Genomic DNA, 25,282 nt, shown 5'->3' with positions numbered 1-25,282 from the left:
TTCTGAATTCTCCCTCTGTGTACCCAAACATGCGCCAGAATGTGGCGATTAGAGGCTTTTCACAGAAACTTCATTGCAGTGTTGCTGCGTTTGATTTTACCCAATAGGGATAAGATGTGGATGATCATTGTGCTCCAGGACTGTGACCAAGCTGAAGTTCTGTTCCTGCCGTACGATCCTCCCCTCGATTGTCCTTTCTGATCTCCAGACAGGTGATGGTAAACATTCAAGTGGAGAAGATAAAAATTTATAACAATGGATTGTAGGGTGGAAACAAATCGGATTTATTTGATAAATAACCACAATTGTAAACTTCAGTCCAGGCATTAATATATGCAGAAACAAATTTCCACCGTCATAATGGTATAATTTGGATATGATTAACAGCAGCAACAACAGGAAAATCAAAATCCTGTCATCACTTGTGAACTCGCCGGTGTCTAACCAGGTGGGACGACTGAGTGAATGCTTTCCCACACTCAGAGCAGGTAAACAACCTCTCGCCAGTGTGAACTCGCTGATGTCTCAGGAGGTTAGATGAAAGCACAAATCCTTTCCCACACTCCGAGCAGGTGAACAATCCCTCCCCATTGTGTGTACCTTGGTGTGTCAGCACCTCATGTCTGCTTTTGAAGCTCATCTCGCAATCAGAACATTTATAAGGTCTCTGATCAGTGTGAACCAGTTGGTGGGTATTGAGGTGGGTCGACCGAGTGAATCCTTTCCAGCACACAGAGCAGGTGAACGGTCTCTCCCCAGTGTGAATCCGCTGGTGTGTCAGCAGGTGGGATGACTGAGTGAAGTTTCTCCCACACGTGGTGCAAATGAACGGCCTCTCCCCAGTGTGAATTCGCTGGTGTATCCGAAGAGTGGATGAATTAATGAATCCCTTCCCACACGCGGAGCAGGTGTATGGCCTCTCCTCAGTGTGAGTATATTGGTGTCTCAGGAGTTCAGATGATCGCGTGAATCCCTTCCCACACATGGAGCAAGGGAACGGTCTCTCCCCACTGTGAATGTATTGATGAGTTTCCAGCTGGGATTGGTATTTGAATACTTTCCCACAGTTCTCACATGTCCACGGATTCACCAGGGTGTGGTTGTCCTCGTTGTTCTCCAGGTTGGATGATCAGTTGAAGCCTCGTCCACACACAGAACAAACGTCCTCACAGTAAATGGTGTGCTGTTTTTTCTCACAGACAGAACAAACAACCATTGCTCCTTCCATATTCAGGTCCTCATGAATTGGGCCACTCTGACAGATCCTGATAATTGGTTTTAGATTCCCGTCTGTAAATTCGTCCCTCTGATACCCTGTAAAAGAGTTTACATAGAAGTTCACAGATTACAGAGAATAGAAACAGGCATTCGGCCCATCTACTGTCTGCTGATGACACACGCATCTCCTCCTATTCCATCTACTCAGCTCAGACGTGCAGTTTCTCTTTCTATTCCCTCTTCTCTCATGCACTCGTCTAGTTTCCTTTTGTAAGTATCTTGGCTTTTTGCCACAACTGTCTCCTGTGCTAGCGAGTTCCACTTCCTAACCGCTTGGAGTCAACACATTTCTCCTTATTTCCCCTGGAATTATCTGTAACTTTCATTGAATTCCGACATCTAGTTCTGGATTCTCCCACAAATGGAAACAATCTCTTCACACTGTAGTGGGCTCAAATGGCAGACTGGGGAGACAAATAAAATCTCATAAGATCCAAAGCAAGTTATAAATTTGATCCATAATTGGGTTAATGGCAGGAAGTGATGATTGATTGGTTTTTTTTGTGGCTGGAAGATTCATAGAATCCCTATAGTGCAGAAGGAGGCCATTTGGCCCATCGAGTCTGCACTGACCCTCCGAAAGAGCACTCCATCTAGGCTAGGCCCACTCCCTCGCCCATTCCCCTCGCCCTTTTCCCATAATGCTGCACATAAATCATGGCTATTCCATCTAACCCACACATCTATGGACTGTGGGGGTAAACCGGAGAAAGTAAAGGATACCCAGATAGACACAGGGAGAATGTGCAAACTCCACACAGTCACCCAAGGGCAGAATTGAACCTGGGTTCCTGGCACTGTTAGGCAGCAGGGCTAACCACTGTACCACCATACAACCACTGTACCACCATACTGTCATTTGAATCTTTAAAAAAAAACTTAAGAGTACCCAATTTTTTTTTCCAATTAAGGGGCAATTTAGCGTGGCCAATCCACCTAACCTGCACATCTTTGGGTTGTGGGTGGTGAAACCCATGCAGACATGGGGAGAATGTGCAAACTTCACCGGGACAGTGACCCAGGGCCAGGGTTCAAACCCGGGTCCTCAGCGCCGCAGTACCAGTGCTATCCACTGCGCCACATGCTGCCCTATTTGAACCTTGATCCTTTTGAACAAGGTCCACAACTGGAGATAACTTAATTCATGATTTGTGACAAGACATGATTCTGTATCACCCCGACTGAGCAGACAGAATAACAGACATTAACTTTGCATCCAGAACTGACTGTGTGGAGATTTTCTCAGTGGAGCCTCAGTCAGGAATGGAGACTTGGGAATTTTCTAAATGGGGAAATGCTTAGGAAATCAGAAGCACAAAGGGACTTGTTCAAGATTCTCTTAAAGTTAATGCGCAGGTTCAGTCAGCAGTTAGGAAAGCAAATGCAATGTTAGCATTCATGTCGAGAGAGCTAGAATACAAGAGCAGGGATGTACTTCTGAGGCCCTGGTCAGACCCCATTTGGAGTATTGTGAGCGGTTTTGGGCCCCAAAACTAAGGAAGGATGTGTTGGCCTTGGAGGAGGTTCACAAGAATGATCCCTGGAATGAAGAGCTTGTCGTATGAGGAACGGTTAAGGACTCTGGGGCTTTACTCGTTGGGAGTTCAGAAGGATGAGGGGGGAATCTTATTGAAACTTACAGGATACTGCGAGGCCTGGATAGAGTGGACATGGAGAGGATGTCTCGACTCGTAGGAAAAACTAGAACCAGAGGATACAATCTCAGGCTACAGGGACGATCCTTCAAAACAGAGATGAGGAACTTCTTCAGTAGAGGGTGGTGAATCTGTGGAACTCTTTGCCGCAGAAGGTTGTGGAGTCCAAATTACTGAGTGTTTTTAAGATTAATAAGGCAATCAGAGGTTCTGGGGAAAATGCAAGAGAATGGGGATGAGAAAAGTATCAGCCATGATTGAATGGCGGAGCAGACTCAATGACCTAATTCTGTTCCTATGTCTTTATGGTCTTATAAATTCCAGATGTTATTAATTTAATGGATTGGAGCCCATGTCCCCAGAACATTTTCCTGTCTCTCCGGATGGCTAAGGCAGTGACACTGTCACTGGGTCAGTGTCTCCCCCCCTGGTCTCTATGAGGTTGTTTGTGGAGAGAAGCCGGAAGTGACGGACAGTGAGAGTGGAGAATGTTCATTGTTTCACATTCGGCTCTGCCGCCCCCCCCCCCCCCCCCCCCCCCCCCCACCCCCCTACCCCCACTAGGGATTTGTAAACCCCGCCCCCCGACACTGACAACTCACAATGCCTGGTGAATGACTGACGGCGATACGCGACCAATAGGGGGAGGGGGCGGGACCGGATGACCGAGCAGGAGCTGCTGGTCCTCCAACCAATCAGAATGAGTGAGGGGGGGACCTGCGGGGCAGGCTTGGAGCTTTGCGCAGGCGCAGTTCCGGATACTCACAGGTTGGAATATGTAGGGGATGATAAACGGGAGACGGATGAACGGGGAGACGTCATACCCACCCGGTGTAAGCGTGAATCCCGAATAAGAAGGTACCAAGTTGGTATCAAACGGAAAGTCAGCAGCGAAATTTCCTTTGGTGACAGACCCTGGTCAATGGCCGCTATCTTTGTAGCCGCCATCTTTATAGGGGTCTGTCTAGAAGTGCGCGTGCGCAGTGATCCTGGAGCAGCAATTGTTGTCAATTTCTATCCCAGATTGACATTGATGTATTCTGGAAACTCCTTTGCCAGGGGGATTTTCAGACAGGAAACAAAGCCAAGCACCACCTCATGATTTGGTAGAATCACCCGATTCATCATGACCTGAACATGATCAGCCTTTGAACATGAAAGCAATGAACCCTGTTCAATGTGGGGAGAAACAGTTCAAGTGTTGTGAATGTGGTCGAGATTTTAACCTATTTATTGTCTGACTGTTATAACCTGCCTACTTATCATTGGCTGGGGACTAATGACAATCGCACAATCCTGTGGGAGTATGAGCTTCCCCAATGAGGGGGGCGGAGAAACCACTAGTAAACTCCTAGTATAAATAAAGCTGGCCAGTTCAGGAACCAGCAGGAAGGAGTATGTAGCAAGGGAAGTTACTGCTACTGTTATGTATATATGTTATAGTAAATAAATGTTATTACTTTGTATCCTTAAAACTCGTGCTGGATTCTTCGTGGCCCTTACAAAACTGACCTTTTGAAACACATGCACAGTCACACTGGGGAGAAATCGTGGAAATGTGGAGACTGTGGAAAGGAATTTAATTACCCATCTGACCTGGAAAGAGACTGGCATATTCATTCAGCTGCTCTGACTGTGGAAAGGGACACATTCCATCATCACACTTGTTGAAACACCAGCATACTCACACTGGAGAGAGAGAGCTTTCACCTGTATTGAATGTGGGATGCACTTCAATAAGGGACCGCTTAAATGTTGTGACTCTGAGAAGAGATTTTAAAACATAAGTGAATCACCAATACGCTCACACAGGGAAGAGACTGTTTACCTGCTGTGTGTGTGGGAGACCAGTTTAGGGTCAGTTATTGAACATCTTGCCCCCACAGGGTCATCATAAACTTCCCCTTTTGGGGCAGTTCATGGTCAGATACTGAACATCCTGAGCCCACATGGACATCACAACCTCCCCCGATTGGGGAAATTCACAGTCAGATACTGAGCAACCCCCTCCCCCTCCAGAAATCGCATAAACTTCCCATTTCTGATCAGCTCACAGTCAGGTACAAAGAACAAAGAACAAAGAAATGTACAGCACAGGAACAGGCCCTTCGGCCCTCCAAGCCCGTGCCGACCATACTGCCCGACTAAACTACAATCTTCTACACTTCCTGGGTCCGTATCCTTCTATTCCCATCCTATTCATATATTTGTCAAGATGCCCCTTAAATGTCCCTATCGTCCCTGCCTCCACTACCTCCTCCGGTAGTGAGTTCCAGGCACCCACTACCCTCTGCGTAAAAAACTTGCCTCGTACATCTACTCTAAACTTTGCCCCTCTCACCTTAAACCTATGCCCCCTAGTAATTGACCCCTCTACCCTGGGGAAAAGCCTCTGACTATCCACTCTGTCTATGCCCCTCATAATTTTGTATACCTCTATCAGGTCGCCCCTCAACCTCCTTCGTTCCAGTGAGAACAAACCGAGTTTATTCAATCGCTCCTCATAGCTTATGCCCTCCATACCAGGCAACATTCTGGTAAATCTCTTCTGCACCCTCTCTAAAGCCTCCACATCCTTCTGGTAGTGTGGCGACCAGAATTGAACACTATACTCCAAGTGTGGCCTAACTAAGGTTCTATACAGCTGCAACATGACTTGCCAATTCTTATACTCAATGCCCCGGCCAATGAAGGCAAGCATGCCGTATGCCTTCTTGACTACCTTCTCCACCTGTGTAGCCCCTTTCAGTGATCTGTGGACCTGTACTCCTAGATCTCTTTGACTTTCAATACTCTTGAGGGTTCTACCATTCACTGTATATTCCCTACCTGCATTAGCCCTTCCAAAATGCATTACCTCACATTTGTCCAGGTTAAACTCCATCTGCCATCTCTCCGCCCAAGTCTCCAGACAATCTAAATCCTGCTGTATCCTCAGACAGTCCTCATCGCTATCCGCAATTCCACCAACCTTTGTGTCGTCTGCAAACTTACTAATCAGACCAGTTACATTTTCCTCCAAATCATTTATATATACTACAAAGAGCAAAGGTCCCAGCACTGATCCCTGTGGAACACCACTGGTCACAGCCCTCCAATTAGAAAAGCATCCCTCCATTGCTACCCTCTGCCTTCTATGGCCTAGCCAGTTCTGTATCCACCTTGCCAGTTCACCCCTGATCCCGTGTGACTTCACCTTTTGTACTAGTCTACCATGAGGGACCTTGTCAAAGGCCTTACTGAAGTCCATATAGACAACATCTACTGCCCTACCTGCATCAATCATCTTAGTGACCTCCTCGAAAAACTCTATCAAGTTAGTGAGACACGACCTCCCCTTCACAAAACCGTGCTGCCTCTCACTAATACGTCCATTTGCTTCCAAATGGGGTAGATCCTGTCTCGAAGAATTCTCTCCAGTAATTTCCCTACCACTGAAGTAAGGCTCACCGGCCTGTAGTTCCCGGGATTATCCCTGCCACCCTTCTTAAACAGAGGAACAACATTGGCTATTCTCCAGTCCTCCGGGACATCCCCTGAAGACAGCGAGGATCCAAAGATTTCTGTCAAGGCCTCAGCAATTTCCTCTCCAGCCTCCTTCAGTATTCTGGGGTAGATCCCATCCGGCCCTGGGGACTTATCTACCTTAATATTTTTTAAGACACCCAACACCTCGTCTTTTTGGATCACAATGTACTGATGCTAATCCCCTTAGAGACATCATAAACTGACCCCTATCTGGTGTAATCATTGCTGGAGGATTGCAGCCAAATAATAGAAACATAGGACTAGGCCATTTCGCCCCTCAGGTCTGCTCCACTATCAATTAGATCGCGGCTGATCTACACCTCAGCTCCATTTTCCCATCTTGATCCATTTCTTTTGGTACCTTTATTTAACTAGAAATATTGATTCCTGTCTTGGGAATGGTGATGGGAATCTGGACCAATCTCCCAAACGGCCTTGGTTATCATAGAATCTACAGTGCAGAAGGAGGCCATTCGGCCCATCGAGTCTGCACCAGCTCTTGGAAAGAGCACCCTACCCAAGCCTTCCACCCTATCCCCACAACCCAGCAACCCTACCGGCAACTTTGGACATTAAAGACATTTATCATGGCCAATCCACCTAACCTGCACATCGTTTGACTACGGAAGGAAACCGGAGCACCCGGAGGAAACCCACGCACACACGGGGAGAATGTGCAGACTCCGCACAAACAGTGACCCAGCGGGGAATCGAACCTGGCACCCTGGCGCTGTGAAGCCACAGTGCTATCCACTCGTGCTACTGTGCTGCCCTAATACTGCGAAGAATGCCGGGAACAGAGGAGCAGGATTTGGCCATTCAGCCCATCGACCTGTTCCACCATTCACTATGATTATACCTGATCATCCACTTCAATGCTTTTTCCCCACACTATTCACATATCCTTTTACATAATTAGCATTTAGAAATCTGTCAGTCTCTTTTAAACATACCCAATGACTGAGCTTTCATAGCCTCTGGGATGGAGAATTCCAAAATTGACAACCCTTTGAGTAAAAAAAAATCTCATCTCGGTCCTAAGTGGCTTCTCCCTTATTTGGAAATTGTGTCCCTTGGTTCTAGATTCCACAATCAAAGGAACCTCTTTCCTGCATCTACCCTGTCTGTCCCATTAAGTATTTTGTAGGTTTTAGTGGGAGCACCTCTCATTCTTCAAAATGGTGGCACAGTGGTTAGCACTGCTTTCTCACAGAGTCAGGGACTCGGGTTAAATTCTGGCTTTGGGTGACTGTGGAGTTTGCACCTTCTCCCTGTGTCTGCGTGGGTTTCCTATACCTCGGGGACTGCAGCGGTTCAAGAAGGTAACTCACCACCGCCTTCTGAAGGGCAACTAGTGATGGGCCTAACTGGCAACGCCTACATCCCATAAATCAATAAAATAAAATTTTAAAAATTCACCCGGGTGCTCTGATTTCCTCCCACAGTCCAAAGATGTGCAGGTTAGCTGGGAATACGGGGATAGGGTGGGGGAATGAGCCTCGGTACGGTGTTCTTTCAGAGGGTTGCTTGATGGCTGAATGGCCTTTTGCAATGTAGAGAAAATGCCCACAGTACTCCAAATACAGTCGAACCAAGGTTCCATACAATTGAAGCAAGACTTAATTTTTCCTGCGATAAAGACCAACGAACCATTCGCCTTCCTATATGCCTGTGGCACCTGCATGTTAGCTTTCAGTCACCTATTATTGAGGACAGCCAGCCCCTTTGTATATTCAGTCTTCTAATCTTTTACACTTTAAGAAATATTCAATTGGTTTTGTTTATTGTCACATGTACTGAGGTACAGTGAAAAGTACTGTTCTGCATGCAGCTCAGACAGATCATTCCGTACATGAAAAGAAAATACATAGGGCAAACATAAAATAAGCAATGTAAATACATAGACAGAGGCATCGGGTGAAGCATACAGAAGTGTAATACTTCTCAGTAGAGAAGACGTGTGAAGAGGTCAGATCAGTCCATAAGACGGTTGTTTAGGAGTCAGGTAACAGCGTGGAAGAAGCTGTTTTTGAACCTGTTAATGCGTGTTCTCAGACTTTTGCATCTCCTGCCCGATGGAAGAAGTTGGAAGAGTGAGTAAGCCGGGTGGGAGGTGTCTTTGATTATGCTGCCCACTTTCCCAAGGCAGCCTGAGGTGTAGACAGAGTTAATGGATGGGAGGCAGGTTCACATGATGGATTGGGCTGTGTTCACGACTCTCGGTAGTTTCTTACGGTCTTGGGCCGAGCAGTTGCCATACCAGGTTGTGATGCAGCCTGATAGGATGCTTTCTATGGTGCATTTGTGAAAGTTGGTAAGAATTAATGTGGACATGCCGAATTTCCTTGGTTTCCTGAGAAAGTATAGCCGCTGTTGTGCTTTTTGGGTCGTAGTGTCGAAGTGAGTGGACGAGGACAGATGTGTGATGATGTGCACACCTAGGAATTTGAAGCTGTCAACCATCTCCACCTCAGCCCCGTTGATGCAGATAGGGGTGTGTAGGATACTTTGCTTCTCTGAGAGGTAAGTATCGCGTTTTTGATCGCTTGGACGTTTGCCAGAAGTATGCTGGGGAGGGGAGTCTTGAAACTATACATCTCTTCCTCCTAACAAAGTGGATAACCTCACATTGCTACACATTAAATTTATTTTTTTTAAAACGCATCCAGGATTGAACCAAGTTTATTGGGGTCTGTGTCTGCTGATGTTCACAAACCCCAGCCCATTTCTGGTGGCTAATATTCCTGAGAAAAAGTCAAATAAATTAGCTTTGTGTTCAATACATGTTGAATCTTTTAAATATCTCAAACTTAAGTTAGATTTTTTTGAATAGCTCTATCTCTGCCCTGTCTCCTCCATCCTCACCTCCAACAACAAGTGTGAGGAGCTCATGGAACTTCTGGGTAAAACGCCACGCTAATCACGCCGGCGTCAATGGCGCCGATTCTCCGCTCTGTGGAGAATCACGTGCCAGCGGCATGGCACGATTCATGCCGGTCGCGGGGATTCTCCGGCCCGGCCCCGGGCTGAGAGAATCCCGCCCACTGTCTTCAATCACCACCATAAATTCCATTTCCTAGCTACCAAGTCCATCCCTCTCTTTGGGAACTGTCTGTATCTAAACCACACTGAAATCCAGATTTAACAACAAGATATGTTAATCCTCAAAACACCACCTGTCTCCGCCGCCACCCCAACTGATCAGCATGCCCGATACCTTTAGACTTGACGATTCCAATACATTCCTGTCCAGCCTCTCACATTCACCCGCCCCCACACGGAAATGTGCGATCTTCCTAAACTCTTGTTCATGTGCTTTAGGCCTCTATCACTCTCAGTGTGCATGTCTGTGTGTGTTCCTCTGCGATTGGCAATGTGGTTCAGTTCCCCATTATTACCAATATTATTCACAGTAGTTGAGGAGCTTCATATTAAAATGCTAAAGAGTACAAAAACGAGCAGCTTTAAAACATGCAAATGGAAATTTCCTTCAGTAACTATTTTTGACTGGAGACTGTTCAGTTTCTAAGTGCCCATATGCTACAAAGTGGAGGATGATTGAAGTTTTCGCTGCTCAACATTTAAACAGTCACCGAGTTGTTGTGGTCGAGCGGTTAAGGCAACGGGTACATAGAATGAATAAATTTGTGGACGCGCATAGTCCAAACTGAAATCCCTCGGACATTAGGAGCTGTTTCTACTGCTGGCAAACCTCAAAAGGCAAAGGAAAATAAAAGTTCAATCCCAAATGTTACAGGAACGGATTGTTTAGAATCACCAGGAAAGGGTGAACAGCCTGAATCTCTTCTCTGGAAGGGAGAAAATTGATGACCTGAGCGAAGTAGGAAGCTTTGTCCCTATTTTGTCAGGAAATTTCTTTTTGGTCTCTATAAGCTGAGTTTATTAGTGGTATAACAGATGCAAACGTATATGATTTACAGTTTGGTTGTAATTTATAATGTTGATAATATCCAGCGATTATATTTGGAATTGATCTTTTTGCAGCTTACATTGTTAATTCCATTATAACGTTGATCTTTTTGCAGCTTACATTGTTAATTCCATTATAACACATTCTTGTGCCTGAGTGCTCACACAGCTTTTACACGTGGGATGTTTACGTTTACTTCGACCATCACCAGCTCCATGACTCTCGCTTCGAGTTTCGTCAGGAATTCGACATGAAGTGCATTCATTCAGCTGCTGAAACTGCATCAAACAATGACATCTTTAGAGATAGCGAAAGAAAGATTCGACATTGAGATGTAATTTTTAAGATCATATTTGTCATCCGCTTATTCAGCATTTTTATCAAACTCTCTGTCTGACATTAGACACCAGCAGTGACAACACTTCAATAATACTCCATTGTCTCAAAAGCACCTGGGTTTGTGAAAATCTCTGTTTAAATGTAAGACTTTCTTTCTTTTCTTTATTTCTGTCTGTCAGTCTAAGTTGACAATCATATGGAATGGTGAATGTATCTGTTTCTTTCAGTGTCTACCCCACTCTCTGCCTCTATCTGTCTCTCTTTGGCTCTGTATATCTGCCTCTGTCTCTTTCACTCTCACAATCTGTTTCTCTCTCATCGAGAAGTTTAAAATTCTGGGACCGTTTGCTTGTTCTTGCAGAGTGGCTGTTTCCCCTCTGGCTGGACGATCATCTACAATTGGGCTCACAACTCTCCGGATAATATGCCAACCACTTCAGACTAAAATGAGGTGTCATTTCTTCAGTCAAAGGCTTGTGAATCGTTAGAATTCACTCTCCCAGAGATCAGTCAATCAGTAAATTGCAACCAGTGCAGAGTGGAATTACTGCGGGTTTGGTGAGAAGGGAGTAAAATGTTACACCTTAAAAGTTTAATATTTTATAAAATTGCTTGCAATTTAACATTTAACTTACAGTTGAAGTTTTTATAGGTTTGGTGGCAGGGTTAATCAAGCAAATCCAGTCCTCTGCTGAAGAGCAGGTGGGATCAGCAAATTATTATTATTTTTAAAAAATTTAGAGTACCCAATTTATTTTTCAAAAAAACAGGCAATTTAGCATGGCCAATTCACCAAGCCTGCACATCTTTTGGGTTGTGGGGGTGAAACCCACGCAAACATGGGGAGAACGTGCAAACTCCACACGGACAGAGACCCAGAGCCGGGATCAAACCTGGGACCTGGGCGCCGTGAGGCAGCAGGGCTAACCCACTGCGCCACCGGGCTGCCCTGAGTTCAGCAAATTAAATAACTGATCTAATCTGATTCTGTAACTGCCAGATTAGAGACCATCTGAATCTCAGTCATATAAATGGGAGAGTTTAAATGCACTGTCACAGAGTGAAACTAGTATAGTGTGGAATTACTGTGAGTTTGGTAAGTGAGGGAGTTTGCTGAGGAGGGGAGAGAGAGGGTCTTCTTTTCTTCTTCTTCCTCAGCTTCCAGCAGATCAGGAGTTGAGAAGCTGCATTAGGGGGCTGAGATTCGAAAACATCAAAGAGTAACATCACAGGAGAAACATCATTACATTGGTTGGTGAGAAACTGCTGTAGGGCTTCAAATAGCTGAGAATTAGAAAAATGTATTATTTTTAAAATAATAATCCTTATTGTCACAAGCAGGCTTACATTAACACTGCAATGAAGTTACTGTGAAAAGCCCCCAGTCGCCACATTCCGGAGCCTGTTCGGGTCACAGAGGGAGAATTCAGAATGTCCAATTCACCCAACAGCACGTCTTTCGGGACTTGTGGGAGGAAACCGGAGCACCCGGAGGAAACCCACGCAGACACGGGGAGAAGTGCAGACTCAGCACAGACAGTGACCCAAGCCGGGAACCAAACCTGGGATCTTACCACTGTGAGCAACAGTGTTAACCACTGTGCTACTAGTTAGACTTAAGTAAGAAACACAAGCATTAGGCAAGCAAAGATAAGATGAGGTCAGGGATAATAAAGTAGTGGCGGCACGGTGGCACAGAGGTTTGCACAGCTGCTTCACAGCGCCAGGGACCCGGGTTCAATGCCAGCCTTGGGTGACTGTCTGTGTGGAGTTTGTACATTCTCCCCATGTCTGTGTGGGTTTCCTCTGTAGCTCTGGTTTCCTCCCACTGTCCAAAGATAGAGTCATGGATGCTTACAGCATGAAAACAGGCCCATCGGCCCAGCTTGTCCATGCCGCCCAGTTTCTATCACTAAGCTAGTCCCACTTGCCTGCACTTAACCCATATCCTCTATACCCACCCTGCCCATGTAACTGTCTAACTGCTTTTTAAAGGAAAAAATCGTACCTGCCTCTACCACTGCCTCTGGCAGCCCGTTCCAGATGTGTGAACAATTGCCCCCCTGGTCTCTTGTATATCTCTCCTCTTACCTTAAACATTTGCCCTCTCGTTCTGGACTCCACTACCTTTGGGAAAAGATGACAACTATCTACCTTATCAATCCACCTCATTATTTTATAGCCCTCTATAAGATCACACCTAAGCCTCCTACGCTCCAGGGAAAAATGTCCCAGCCTATCCAGCCTCTCCTTATAACTCAGATCAAGTCCTGGTAGCATCCTCGTAAATCTCTTCTGCACTCTTTCTAGTTTAACAATATCCTTCCTATAATAGGGTGACCAGAACTGAACACAGTATTCCATGTGTGGTCTTCCCAATGTCTTGTACAACTTCAACAAGATGTCCCGACTCCTGTATTCAATATTCTGACCAATAAAACCTAGCGTGCTGAATACCTTCTTCACCACCCTGACCACCTGCGACTCCACCTTCAAGGAGCTATGAACCTGTACTCCTAGGTCTCTTTGTTCTGTAATTCTCCCCAACTCCGTCCCATTAAACTGAATAGGTCCTGCCCTGGTTTGATCTACCAAAATGCATCACCTCACATTTATCCAAATTAAACTCCATTTGCCATTCATCAGCCCACTGGCCCAATTGGTCAAGATCCTGTTGCAATCTTATATAACCTTCTTCACTATCCACTATGCCAACAATCTTGGTGTCATCTGCAAAATTACTAACCATGGGCGTCATTCTCCGACCCCCCGCCGGGTCGGAGAATGGCCGTTGGCCGCCGTGAATCCCGCCCCCGCCCCCGCCGAAGTCTCCGCTCCCGGAGATTGGGCGGGGGCGGGAATCCGGCCGCGCCGGTTGGCGGGACCCCCCGCTGGATTCTCCGGCCCGCATGGGCCGAAGTCCCGCCCAGGAATTGCCTGTCCCGCCGGCGTAAATCAAACCTGGTATTTACCGGCGGGACCAGGCGGCGTGGGCGGGCTCCGGGGTCCTAGGGGGGGGGCGCGGGGCGATCTGACCCCGGGAGGTGCCCCCACGGTGGCCTGGCCCGCGATCGGGGCCCACCGATCCGCGGGCAGGCCTGTGCCGTGGGGGCACTCTTTCCCTTCCGCCTCCGCCACGGTCTCCACCATGGCGGAGGCGGAAGGGACTCTCCCCACTGCGCATGCGCGGGAAACTGACAGCGGCCGCTGATGCTCCCGCGCATGCGCTGGGAAACTGACAGCGGCCGCTGACGCTCCCGCGCATGCGCCGCATTTCCGCGCCAGCTGGCGGGGCAACAAACGCCATTTCCTCCAGCTGGCGGGGCGGAAATCCCTCCGGCGTCGGCCTAGCCCCTCAATGTTGGGGCTAGGCCGCCAAAGATGCGGAGACTTCCGCACCTTTTTGCCAGCGCGATGCCCGTCTGATTTGCGCCGGCTTTGGCGCCAGTCGGCGGGCATCCCGCCGTTGGGGGAGAATTTCGCCCCATGTCTCCTACATTCTCATCCAAATCATTCATATATATCACAAATAACAGTGGACCCAGCACCGATCCCTGAGGCACACCGCTGGTCACAGGCCTCCAGTTTGAAAAACAACCCTCCACAAACACCCTTTGGCTTCGGTCGCCAAACCAATTTTGTATCCAATTGGTTACCTCGCCTTGGATTCCGTGAGATTTAATGTTTTGCAACAACCTACCATGCGGTACCTTGTCAAGGGCCTTGCTAAAGTCCATGTAGACAACATCGACTGCACTGCTCTCATCTACCTTCTTGGTTACCCCTTCAAAAAACACAATCAAGGTCGTGAGACATGACTTTCCCCTTACAAAGCATGCTGACTTTCCCTAATTAGCTCTTGTCTGTCTAAATGCCTGTAGATCCTGTCCCTCGGAATACCTTCCACCAATTTACCCACTACAGAAGTAAGACTCACCGGTCGGTAGTTCCCAGGCTTATTCCTACAGCCCTTCATCATAGATCATAGAATTTACAGTGCAGAAGGAGGCCATTCGGCCCATCGAGTCTGCACCGGCTCTTGGAAAGAGCACCCTACCCAAGGTCAACACCGCCACCCTATCCCCATAACCCAGTAACCCCACCCAACACTAAGGGCAATTTTGGACACTAAGGGCAATTTATTATGGCCAATCCACCTAACCTGCACATCTTTGGACTGTGGGAGGAAACCGGAGCACCCGGAGGAAACCCACGCACACACGGGGAGGATGTGCAGACTCCGCACAGACAGTGACCCAAGCCGGAATCGAACCTGGGACCCTGGAGCTGTGAAGCAATTGTGCTATCCACAAGGCTACCGTGCTGCCCCTTCTTAAACAAGGGCACAACATTTGCTACCCTCCAATCTTCAGGCACCTCTCCTGTGGCCGTCGATGATTTAAATATCTCAGCTAGGGGGCCGGCAATTTCCTCCCAAGCCTCCCACAACGTCCTGGGATACATTTCATCAGGTCCCGGGGATTTGGCTATCTTGATGCGCTTTAATACCTCCAGCACCTCCTTCTCTGTAATATGTACACGCCTCACCTTTTGTTTTCCCAATTTCCCTAACATTCGTGGCTTTCTTAACTGTAAATACTGACGAGAAATATTCATTTAGGACCTCTCTCATCCCTTGCGGATCCGTACATAGATGACCCTGTTTATCCTTAAGAGGCCCTACCCTCACCCTAGTCACTCTTTTGCCCTCAATATCCCGAGTCATCCAGGGTTTCCTACTTCTACCAACCTTACCCTTCACTCTTAAGAGGAATGTGCTCAGCCTGAACCCTAGTTAACACACTTTTGAAAGACTCCCACTTACCAGCTGTCCCCTTGCCTGTAAACAGGCTCCCCCAACCAACTTTTGAAAGTTCCCGCCTAATACCATTGAAATTGGTCTTGTCCCAATTTAGAATTTTAACTTTTGGGCCAGAACTATCATTCTCCATAGCTATCTTAAAACAAATGGAATGAGTGAAGATGTGCAGGTTAGATGCATTGGCCATGCTAAAGTTGCCCCTTGGTGTTCAAAAGGATAGGTGAGGTTACTGGGTTACGAGGATGGGTGGAGGTGTGGACTTAAGTAGGGTACTCTTTCCAAGGCCGGTGCAGACTCGATGAGCCGAATGAGCTCCTTCTGCACTGTAAATTGTATGATTCCATTAATAAACCAAAGTAGGATAATATTAATACAAAGGAAGTAAATGGAAGCCATGGCAGGAATGATTGGTCATGTGGAATGCGTGTTCTGTAATACGTGTGAAGCTGGCCACTACAGTGTCCAAGACAACTACATCTGCAGCAACTGTCACCAGCTGAAGAACCTGAGCTCTGGGTTTCAGAGCGCAAGCGGTGGTGGGGGTCACTGTGGCATATCCGCGAGGCTGAAAGCTACATGGATAGCGGGTTCAGAGAGCTGGTCAGACTGCAGCTTAGTAGCCTGGAGGCAGGAAGTGAATGGGTGAGCAGCAGACAGTCCAAGAGAATTAGACAGAAGTTACCTGGGATCCTGCTCACTAATCGTTTTTTCATTGTGGGTACTGGTGAAGGAGGAGTGCAGTCTGAGCCAAAAGAGGTGGTTCTGTTGTAGAGGAGAGAAGGAGGTAGAGACAGGAGGCCCATCAGTTAGGGGAGCAGACATATTTCTATGGCTGTGGATGTGATTCCTGGATGTTATGCTGCCTCCCTGGTTCCAGAATCAAGGATGTCAATGAGCGGCTGCAGGACTTTTCCCGGGGAGGGTGATCAGCCAGAGGTCATGGTCCACAGTGACATTGATTTTGAAGGGGATGAGGTCCTGAAAACAGATTTCAGGCAGCAAGGAAGACGATTAGAAAATAGGGGTCTGGATTCTCCGCCATCGGGATTTTCCGTTGCGCTGGCAGCGCATCCACACCTGGGGATTTCCCAACGGCGTGGGGCTGGCAGGACAGAGAATCCTGCTGCCGGCCGGGTGCGCCTCACTAGAAAACGTGTGTGGCGGGGCAGAGAATCCCGCCCAGGATCTCTAAAGCAGTCATCTCAGGATTACTCCCAGTCCCGGGTGCAAGTGAGTTTATAATTGGGGAATTGATTGAATAAACGCATAGTTGGAAAGCTGGTGTAGGAGGAAGGGCATCTGATTTATGAGGCACTGGTTCTGGAGAAGATAGGGGGCTGAATTCTCCACCGTTGAGATGCTCCATTTTGCCGGCAGCCCGGGGGTTTCCCGAGGGTGTGGGGCTGCTCCACAATAGGAAACCCCATTGACCAGCCGGCGAAACGGAGAATCCCGACAGCATGCTGAACCAGAAATCTGGTGTGACGGGACGGAAAATCACACCCAGAGTCTGTACAAGCCAGACCTGAATGGGACCAGGTCGAATATCCTTGCAAGGAGAATTAGAAGTGGTGCTGGGGTGGGCACAAGTTCAATTTGCGTACTGGCTGAGTTTGTTCATGAAGGTTCAACCTTGCCACCCCCCCCCCCCCCCCATTGATTGTAACTCCAATTGATCTTACTTATCATCCTCATAATTTGGGCAGCACGGTTACACAGTGGCTTCACAGTGCCAGGGTCCCAGGTTCGATTCCCAGCTTGGGTCACTGTCTGTGTGGAGTCTGCAAGTTCTCGCCGTGGGTTTCCTCTGGGTGCTCCGGTTTCCTCCCTCAAGTCCCGAAAGACGTGATGATAGGTAAATTGGACATTCTGAATTCTCCCTCTGTGTATTCCAACAGACGCCAGAATGTGGCGACTGAAATGAAATGGACAAAATGAAATTAAAATCGTTAGTCACAAGTAGACTTCAAATGAAGTTACTGTGAAAAGCCCCTAGTCGCCACATTCCGGCGCCTGTTCGGGGAGGCTGATACGGGAATTGAACCGTGCTGCTGGCCTGCCTTGGTCTGCTTTAAAAGCCAGCGATTTAGCCCTGTGCTAAACCAGCCCCAAGGGGCTTTTCACAGTAATTTGATTGCAGTGTTAATGTATGCCTACTTGTGACGAGATAGATTATTATTATTATGATCTTCCCCAATTCTCCTCCCCTGGCTGTGCTGATTCTCGGGGTTCGGTTTCACACTCGCCTTTTGATCTCCCGGTATGTTCTCCCGGTGTCTCAAGCTACATGCCTTAAGTTAACAAACTGTTTTGCTAAAGGGGCATAGAATCTGATCCAGTGACTACCCACATTTGTGGCAAGGTGGAATCTTTGCGACTGCCCACCCTCACTTTTCATCCCAATACCAGGAATTTGGAGGCTGGTTCTGGATGAGTAATGGCGGCTGCATCTCCCACAGGCCCCCGCGCTGGAGAAACCACTCGCTTGGAAAGGGCGGCCCGGGACTGCGCATGTGCGGGAGTGCCTCATTCCTTACCAGCGTGACGAATAGGAAGAGTGGGAGGACCGGAAGGACACTGATCCTCCAGCCAATCAGAGCACGAGCTTGGTGTGAATGAAGGTGGAGCTTCACACATACTTCCTCCAGTGTCCCAACAACGTGAGTAAAACACTCTTTTCTCGCCCTTTCAATTCTTTTTTATTTCTGGGTTTAAATTGTTGACCTGCAGGAACTGAAGGGAAAGGAAATGAATCCAAGGAGGATGCAGACTCTAGAAAGGTTGGCCCAGGTCTCTCTCCTCCCCACTGAAAGGCATTGACATACTTTTCTACCTCAGCTTGACACATTTATTTGTTTGGCATGTTCACAATTAAAGGAATGGTTTTCCCAGGAGATGGCTGACATTGCAAGGGACAGTCAATTAATATACAATACACAGATAATATACACAAAGAAAAGTAGCCATGATGTGGCGATGCCGGCGTTGGACTGGGGTGAGCACAGTAAGAAGTCTTACAACACCAGGTTAAAGTCCAACAGGTTTGTTTTGATGTCACTAGCTTTCGGAGCACTGCTCAGAGCACAGGAACAGGCCCTACAAGCATGCACCGACCATGCTGCCCGTCTAAATTTAGAGTACCCAATTATTTTTCCAATTAAGGGACAATTTAGCATAGTCAATCCATTAGCCTGCATATCTTTTTTTTAAATACTTTTATTGGAGTATTTGTAAAATTTTATAACAAAAACAGAAAAAGAACAATAAGCGTTAAACATTAATAGTGCAAAAATAGATAATTCCCCGAATGGCTCTGGCTTCACAGGCCATCGAGAATAACAAAAAAAACCACAACAACCCCCTGCCCGCTGGAAAGCTGCTACTGCCGACATTTTAAATTAAATTTCCCCAAGATAGTCGACGAACGACTGCCACCTCTGGGAGAACCCTAACGTTGATCCTCTTAAGGCAAACTTTATTTTCTCGAGGCTGAGAAACCCAGCCATGTCATTGACCCAGGTCTCTACACTCGGGGGTTTCGAGTCCCTCCACATTAAAAGGATCCGTCTCCGGGCTACCAGGGAGGCAAAGGCCAAGACGTCGGCCTCTTTCACTCCCTGAACTCCCGGGTCTTCTGACACCCCAAAGATCGCCACCTCTGGACTCGGCACCACCCGTGTTCCTAGGACCTTGGACACTGCCCTGGCAAACCCCTGCCAGAACCCTTCAAGCTTCGGGTATGCCCAAAACATATGGACATGGTTTGCTGGGCTCCCTGCACACCTCGCACATCTGTCTTCCACCCCAAAAAACTTGCTCATCCTTGCCGCCGTCATGTGTGCCTGGTGTACTACCTTAAACTGTATTACACTGAGCCTGGCACATGACGAGGAGGAATTGACCCTACTTAGGGCTACCGCCCACAGTCCCGGCTCTAACTCCCCTCCTAACTCCTCCTCCCACTTGCCTTTAAGCTCCTCCACTAGGGTTTCCTCCGTCTCCAACAGCTCCTGGTAGATATCCAATACCTTCCCCTGCCCCACCCAGGTACCGGACACGACTCTATCTTGTATCCCCCGTGGCGGCAGCAGTGGGAAGGCCACTACCTCCTTCCTCAGGCCTGCACTTGTAGATACCTAAAGCCGTTCCCTGGCAGCAATTTATATTTGTCCTCCAGCGCCTGCAGACTGGGAAAGCTCCCATCTATAAACAGGTCACCCATCCTTCTAATACCCGCCCTCTGCCAGCTCTGGAACCTGCCATCCATCCTACCCGACAGGAACCTGTGGTTATTACATAACGGGGTCCAGACCGACACGCCTTCCACCCTCTTGTGCCTCCTCCACCGCCCCCAGATCTTCAATGTCGCCACCACCACCCGACCTGTGGCGTAGCGGGCCTGCGAGAATGGCAGAGGTGCCGTTACCAGCGCCCCCAAACTGGCACCTTTGCATGACACCGCCTCCAACCGCTCCCATGCCGACCCCTCCCCCAATACCCACTTCCTGATCATGGCTATATTGGCCACCCATTAGTAGTTGCAAAAGTTTGGCAGCGCCAGCCCACCCTCCCCCGACTGCGTTCCAGCAGCACTCTCCTTACTCGCGAGGTCTTGTTCGCCCACACAAATCCCGAGATGATCTTATTAACACGCTTAAAAAAGGCCTTGGGGATGAAGATGGGAAGGCACTGAAATACAAATAAGAACCTGGGGAGGACCGTCATTTTAACGGTCTGCACCCTCCGTGCCAGTGACAGCGGGAGCATGTCCCCTCTTTTAAAGTCCCCTTCCATTTGTTCCACCAGCCGGGTCAGATTAAGCTTATGCAACAAATCCCACTTAGGGCCATCTGTATACACAGGTAACAAAAGTTCTTCTCTACCCTCCTCAGCGGCAGCTCCCTCAGTCTCTTCTCCTGTCCTTTAGCCTGGATCACAAACAGCTCGCGCTTCCCCACGTTCAATTTATACCCCGAGAAAGTGCCAAATTCCCTTAAGATCCGCATGACCTCCCCATCCGATATACAGGAGGAGATCATCTGCTTAGAGCGAGACCCGATTATAACCTAAAACATTCTACACTTCCGGGGTCCATATCCCATCCTAGTCATGTCTTTGACAAGACCCCCCCTCAGACGTCACTACAGTACCTGCCTCCACCACCTCCTCCTGCAGCGAGTTCCAGGCACCCACTACCCTCTGTGTAAAAAAACTTCCCTTGCACATCTCCTCTAAACTTTGCCCTCGCATCTTAAACCTATGCCCCCTAGTAATTGACCCTTCCACCCTGGAACAAAACTTCTGACTATCCATTCTGTCCATGCCCCTCATAAATTTGTAGACTTCTATCAGGTCGCCCCTCAACCTCCGTCGTCCCAGTGAGAACAAACCGAGTTTATCCAACCTCTCCTCATTGCTAATGCCCTCCATAAAAGACAACATCCTGTTAAACTTGTTTTGTACTTACGCCAAAGCTTCCACATCCTTTTGGTAGTTTGACGACCTGAATTGAAAACTATATTCCAAGTGTGGCCAAACTAAGAGTCTATACAGCTGTATCACGACTTGCCAATTTTTATACTCAATTCCCCACCGATGAAGGCAAGCATGCTATATGTCTTCTTGACTACCTTCTCCACCTGCGTTGCCACTTTCAGTGACCCGTGGACCAGTACATCCAGATTCCTCTGCCTGTCAATGCTCTTAAGGGTTCTGCTATTTACTGTATATTTCCCACTGTATACTTCCAAAATGCATTACTTCACATTTGTCCGGATTAAACTCCAGCTGCCATCTCTTCACCCAAGTCTCTAACTGATCTATAACCTGCTGTACCTTCTGACAGTCCTCATTGCTATCCGCAATTCCACCAATGTTTATGTCGTCTGCAAACTTACTAATCAGACCAGTTACATTTTCCTCCAAATCATTTTTTTAAAAATATATATTTTATTAAATTTTTAAAACAAAATGTTTCCGTTTTTACAAATCAACATCAAAATAATACAATAACTAGCAAATAACATTTTTTAAATAATATAGTGAACTAACAAAGTAACAAAAAAATAGTCCCCCCCCACCCCCGGGTTGCTGCTGCTGTCCCTCTATCTTCCCTTAACGTTCCGCGAGATAGTCAAGGAACGGTTGCCACTGCCTGGCGAACCCCTGAGCCGATCCTCTCAACGCAAATTTTATTCGTTCCAGCTTTATGAATCCTGCCATGTCGTTTATCCAGGCTTCCACGCCTGGGGGTTTCGCTTCCTTCCACATGAGTAAAATCCTACGCCGGGCTACTAGGGACGCAAAGGCCAGAATATCGGCCTCTTTTGCCTCCTGCACTCCCGGCTCTTCCGCTACCCCAAATATCGCTAACCCCCAGCTTGGCTTGACCCGGACCTTCACCACCTTTGAAATCACCCTTGCCACGCCCCCCCCAGTACTCATCCAATGCCGGACACGACCAGAACATGTGTGTGTGGTTCGCCGGGCTTCCCAAGCACCTCCCACACCTGTCCTCCATTCCGAAGAACCTGCTCAGTCTTGCTCCCGTCATATGTGCTCTGTATAGAACCTTAAATTGAATCAGGCTAAGCCTGGCACACGAAGGTGAGGAATTTACCCTGCTTAGGGCATCAGCCCATAGCCCCTCCTCAATCTCCTCCCCAAGCTCGTCTTCCCATTTTCCTTTCAGCTCCTCTATCATCGCTTCCCCCTCGTCTCTCGTCTCCTGATATATTTCGGACACTTTGCCCTCTCCGACCCATACCCCAGAAATCACTCTATCCTGGATCCCCTGTGTCGGGAGCAGCGGAAATTCCCTCACCTGTTGCCTCGTAAACGCCCTCACTCGCATATATCTGAAGATGTTCCCCGGGGGCAACTCATATTTTTCCTCCAGCGCTCCCAGACTTGCAAACGTCCCGTCTATAACCAGGTCCCTCAGTTTCCTAATTCCTACTCGTTGCCAACACTGGAACCCCCCGTCCATCCTTCCTGGGACAAACCTGTGGTTATTCCTAATCGGGGACCACACCGAGGCACCCGTCACCCCCCTGTGTCGCCTCCACTGCCCCCAGATCCTCAAGGTTGCCACCACCACTGGGTTTGTGGTATACCTTTTCGGGGAGAGCGGCAGCGGCGCCGTCACCAGCGCCTTTAGGCTCGTTCCTTTACAGGACGCCATCTCCAGCCTCTTCCACGCCGCCCCCTCTCCCTCCCCCATCCACTTACAAACCATCGCCACATTGGCGGCCCAGTAGTAGTCGGTCAGGCTCGGCAGCGCCAGTCCCCCTCTATCCCGACTGCGCTGCAGGAACCCCCTCTTTACACGGAGATTCACACGGATGATCCCAGGAATGGTAGGCCTAACATATGATGAACGTCTGAGGATCCTGGGATTATATTCATTGGAGTTTAGGAGGTTGAGGGGAGATCTAATAGAAACTTACAAGATAATGAATGACTTAGATAGGGTGGATGTAGGGAAGTTGTTTCCATTAGCAGGAGAGACTAGGACCCGGGGGCAGAGCCTTAGAATAAAAGGGAGTCACTTTAGAACAGAGATGAGGAGAAATTTCTTCAGCCAGAGAGTGGTGGGTCTGTGGAATTCATTGCCACAGAGGGCGGTGGAGGCTGGGACGTTGAGTGTCTTTAAGACAGAAGTTGATAAATTCTTGATTTCTCGAGGAATTAAGGGTTATGGAGAGAGAGCGGGTAAATGGAGTTGAAATCAGCCATGATTGAATGGTGGAGTGGACTCGATGGGCCGAATGGCCTTACTTCCGCTCCTATGTCTTATGGTCTTATGGTCTTTACCCTCGGGGTCTTCCCTGCCCACACAAAGCTCATAATGCTCCTGTCTATTTTTTTGAAAAAGGCCTTTGTGATCAGAATGGGGAGACACTGAAACACGAAAAGAAACCTCGGGAGAACCATCATTTTTACCGCCTGCACTCTGCCCGCCAATGAGAGTGGCAACATATCCCACCTCTTGAAGTCCTCCTCCATCTACTCCACCAGTCGTGTCAGATTAAGTCTGTGTAGAGTTCCCCAGTTCCTAGCTACCTGGATCCCCAGATATCGGAAGCTCCTTTCCACTCTCCTTAACGGCAGAGCGTCTATTCCTCTTCCCTGGTCCCCGGGGTGTATTACAAAAAGCTCGCTCTTCCCCATATTTAGCCTGTATCCCGAGAAATCTCCAAACTCCCTCAATATCTGCATAACCTCTGGCATCCCCTCTACAGGGTCCGCAACGTATAGCAGTAAGTCATCAGCGTAGAGCGACACTTGATGCTCCTCTCCCCCCCTAACCACCCCCCTCCACTTCTTAGAGTCCCTCAATGCTATGGCCAGTGGTTCAATTGCCAACGCGAACAGTAATGGGGACAGGGGACACCCCTGTCTTGTTCCCCTGTGTAGACGAAAATACCCCGATCTTTGCCGGTTTGTGACTACACTTGCCACTGGGGCCCCATATAAGAGTCTGACCCATCGAACAAACCCCTCCCCGAACCCAAACCTCCTCAGCACCTCCCACAAATAGTCCCACTCCACCCTATCGAATGCCTTCTCTGCATCCATCGCCGCCACTATCTCTGCCTCCCCCTCCGGTGGGGGCGTCATCATCACCCCCAGCAGCCGTCGAACGTTGACATTCAGTTGTCTCCCCTTTACAAACCCTGTCTGGTCTTCATGCACTACCCCCGGGACGCAATCCTCTATCCTTGTCGCCAGCACTTTTGCCAACAGTTTGGCGTCTACATTTAGGAGTGAGATAGGCCTGTATGACCGGCATTGCAGCGGATCTTTATCCCGCTTCAGGATTAGTGATATCGTTGCCTCCAACATTGTCGGGGGTAGTATCCCCCCTTCCCTGGCCTCGTTAAATGTTCTCGCCAGCAGCGGGGCCAACAGGTCCACATATTTCCTATAGAATTCCACCGGAAACCCGTCTGGTCCCGGGGCCTTCCCTGCCTGCATGTTCCCCAGTCCCTTAGTCACCTCGCCCACCTCGATTGGCGCCCCCAGACCTGCCACCTCCTGCCCCTTCACCCTCGGGAACCTTAGTTGGTCCAGAAAATGTAACATTCCCTCTTTTCCCTCCGGGGGTTGGGACTTATATCGCCTCTCATAAAAGGCCTTAAACACCTCATTTACCTTCCCTGCTCTCTGCTCCATAGTTCCCGTTTCATCCCTAACTCCCCCAATCTCTCTCGCCGCTATCCTCTTGCGAAGCTGGTGGGCCAGCAGCCGGCTCGCCTTTTCCCCATACTCATATCTCATCCCCTGTGCCTTCCTCCACTGTGCCCCTGCCTTTCCTGTGGTCAGCAGGTCAAACTCCGTCTGAAGTCTTCGCCTTTCTCTATATAGTCCTTTGTCTGGGGCCTCCGCATATAGATACGTCCCAGCATCCACTTCATGAACCCCGCGTCATCCCAGTTCGGGGCATATACATTCACCAGCATGACCGCCTTTCCCTGCAATCTACCACTCACCATCACGTATCTACCCCCGTTATCCACCACTATATTCTCAGCCTCGAACGATACTCGTTTCCCCACCAGTATCGCCAGCCCCCTGTTTTTTGCGTCCAACCCTGAGTGGAATACCTGTCCCACCCCTCCTTTTCTTAACCTACCCTGATCTGTCACCTTCAGGTGCGTCTCCTGGAGCCTTCCTGTCCCGACCACCTCTTCTCTTGCCAGCTCCCCCTTGCACTCAGCAGCAGCA

This window comes from Scyliorhinus torazame, chromosome 5 (genome assembly GCF_047496885.1).
Source record: "Scyliorhinus torazame isolate Kashiwa2021f chromosome 5, sScyTor2.1, whole genome shotgun sequence".
NCBI lineage: Eukaryota > Metazoa > Chordata > Chondrichthyes > Carcharhiniformes > Scyliorhinidae > Scyliorhinus > Scyliorhinus torazame.
The sequence above is the reverse complement of the archived record's forward strand: the minus strand, read 5'-3'. Positions refer to the sequence as shown.